The 2,536-nt window shown below is 37.3% G+C and overlaps 1 long non-coding RNA gene across 1 annotated transcript; it reads right to left on the bottom strand.

The window, feature by feature from the left end:
• Window positions 1-400: 400 nt before the first annotated feature.
• Window positions 401-1,886, bottom strand: LOC119263061. Its single transcript, XR_005130073.1, has 2 exons — window positions 1,786-1,886; window positions 401-757 (listed from the first exon to the last, which is right to left on the bottom strand). It is a non-coding gene; the product is annotated as an uncharacterized LOC119263061 (long non-coding RNA).
• Between the last annotated feature and the right edge of the window lie 650 nt (window positions 1,887-2,536).

Below are 2,536 nucleotides of genomic sequence, written 5' to 3'. Positions count from 1 at the left end.
CTACCTTCCATTCTTCGTAATATGTTGTGAGAAAAAAGATGATATGATTATTATCTTAAAGACTTGTAATCCTCTCAGCTGAGGTCTAATGGTTAAACATTAGGCAAAACTATACTTTTAATCTCTAATTTTCTGCTCCCAGTCAAACGTACTTATTTCCACCCTCATTTCTTTGTGTGGTTCTTCGTGCAGTCCAGGTGGGGGGCTTTAATAGTGTCAGTGAGTTTCTCCAGCCCAAATAAAGTTAGTGAAGTGTACCTTGTTGGGTTATGTTACTACCACCTAATTTTGAATTTATGATGACTGAAATAAAAATTTTCAAATGGATTAAAAACACCCATTCATGATGGTGCATGGTGATATTTCAGATATTAAAAGTGGAGGCAAAGAGTCAACAAAATTCAAATGGAAATATGTCATATTTAATAGATAAAACACTTTTCAGCATTACAATAGCATCATAGGAGTGGGGAAATGCACCCATCTCCTCACAAAACAGTAAACATTTTCTGCAAATTAGACAACATGTGCTTGTTCATGATAGAGTGCAACTATGGTGGTGAGTGTGAATGATGTGGAGAAACACCAACTTTTGCAACATGGAGCAATGTCCAATCAATAAAGACGGTGCCATCTTGGTCTTGAAGGATCAATGCCCAGTCATACGCTGCACCGCCATATCTGGTAGCATAGTTTGGGGATTGGCATCGGGGTCATGTTCACGAGATGGGAAGAGGGATCATGAGATCGGTCACACCTTGGGACAGACAGCAGCAGTAATGTTGTGGTGAAGAGGGAGCCATTAGACAACACACTCTGTTTACCAGTTGGTCCACATCCCAGCCCACACATATGCTCATGAGCTTTGAGTAAGGCTTGACAAAATGAGATCATAGATACAAGCAGATGAAATCAGCTTTCTTCACAGGGTGGCGGGCTACTCTCTTCTTGATATGGTGTAGAGTTTGGCCATCTGGGAGGAGCTCAGAGTAGAGCCACTCCTCCTCAAAATTGAGAGGACAAGTTATGGGAAATTAGGAATCACTTATTGTTGAAGAGGCCCAGGGGTTTATCTTAGGATCAATTTCTGAACAGCGGCCATACTTTTGTTTATCATTAAAGAAGATGCCTCTATATATGCCCACCCACTTCCCGTTACAGAATACAGGTGAGCCGCTGTCGCCAGGTCTGCCTGCTGCTGACACTATAAATTCAGAAGAAAACATTTGGGACTTCATATGTGGATTCGGGCAAAGGACTTTGCATTCCTGCTTTTGGGAATGGCCCGAATCTGTTAATGTAAGAACATATATGTAGTCATTTTCATTATGTTTACCAATCTGGTTTTGTAGACCATCACCCAGAGGACTAGTATTTCCAAGTAGTTTGAGAAAGGCCTGATCTCTGTCTGGGTAAGTGTTGCAATGTTTTTTAAACTCAGCTTTGTAGACCAGAAAACCGTCTGAAATTGGGAAGATAACATGTATTTCAGAGTCGTATTGGTCTTCAAGAACATGCAAGGCAGTCAGAACATGACCATTTCCATAGAAACATCCACAACCTGTGGTTATTTTATTTTCATAGTTTCTGATTTCTATGTGGCAAGGTGTTTCATTAGCTAATAGTAGGCCTTTAAGAATACATTCAGTAATTTTTCCATTTTGATAAAACACTGGGCCAAGTTTATTATACAGACTTTCAGTACAAGCCTGTATGCAGTCAGACCAGTTGGAAATATTAAACTGTGAGTGCATTTGTGAATGTGTGGCTGGTGACTTGTCTGACCAATGAGTGCTGAGACGCTCCATGATCCAGGATGATATGCAGCTTGGATAATGAATGAGTGATTTTAAACTGTGGTTTGGATCCAACAAATCTGTAATAGAAAAAATGAAGAAAAACTTTTTAATCACATGATTATAACAATACAAGTGATTACTACAGCCTCGACTCTGCCAAAATTACTCAATAGTGAATGTGGGGAAATAAGAAGGAAAATATTTGATAAAATAAAAAACTATCCAGTTATTCATGATCCCCCAAAATCATCAACATTTTGTGACAGGCTATACAGGATCAAAAATAAACTCTTATTCTTTTTTTCTAGACACTTGAAGTGAATATACAATTTTGAAGCAGCATGCTGAAAATAAGCCTTTTTCTTGTCCTGAAGTTCAGGGCAGAAACCAGGAAACACATAACTAGAAGGTATTTAATCTATATATGGGAAATGAGAACATGCTAAGAATTTGAGCAGGACTGTAAATACATTATAACTATACAATTCAAAAGAAAAAGTAAAGCTACCTAAATGATAAATCTGTCTTACATTCTGTTTTGTAAAATTATTTGATGCTAGAATTTTAAGTCAGACATGTTTTTTAAGTAAAATCATGTTTTTTTCTTTAAACATTTTGGATGCTGAAATTTAACGTATTTCAGGGGTCCTGAAGTGGTAAAACTATTTATATAATTACTAATTATTTATATAATAACTAATTATCAGGAGATGATGAATTTGAACCCCAGTGATACC

This window comes from Pygocentrus nattereri, chromosome 3 (genome assembly GCF_015220715.1).
Source record: "Pygocentrus nattereri isolate fPygNat1 chromosome 3, fPygNat1.pri, whole genome shotgun sequence".
Classification (NCBI taxonomy): Eukaryota; Metazoa; Chordata; class Actinopteri; order Characiformes; family Serrasalmidae; genus Pygocentrus; species Pygocentrus nattereri.
The sequence above is the reverse complement of the archived record's forward strand: the minus strand, read 5'-3'. Positions and strand labels throughout refer to the sequence as shown.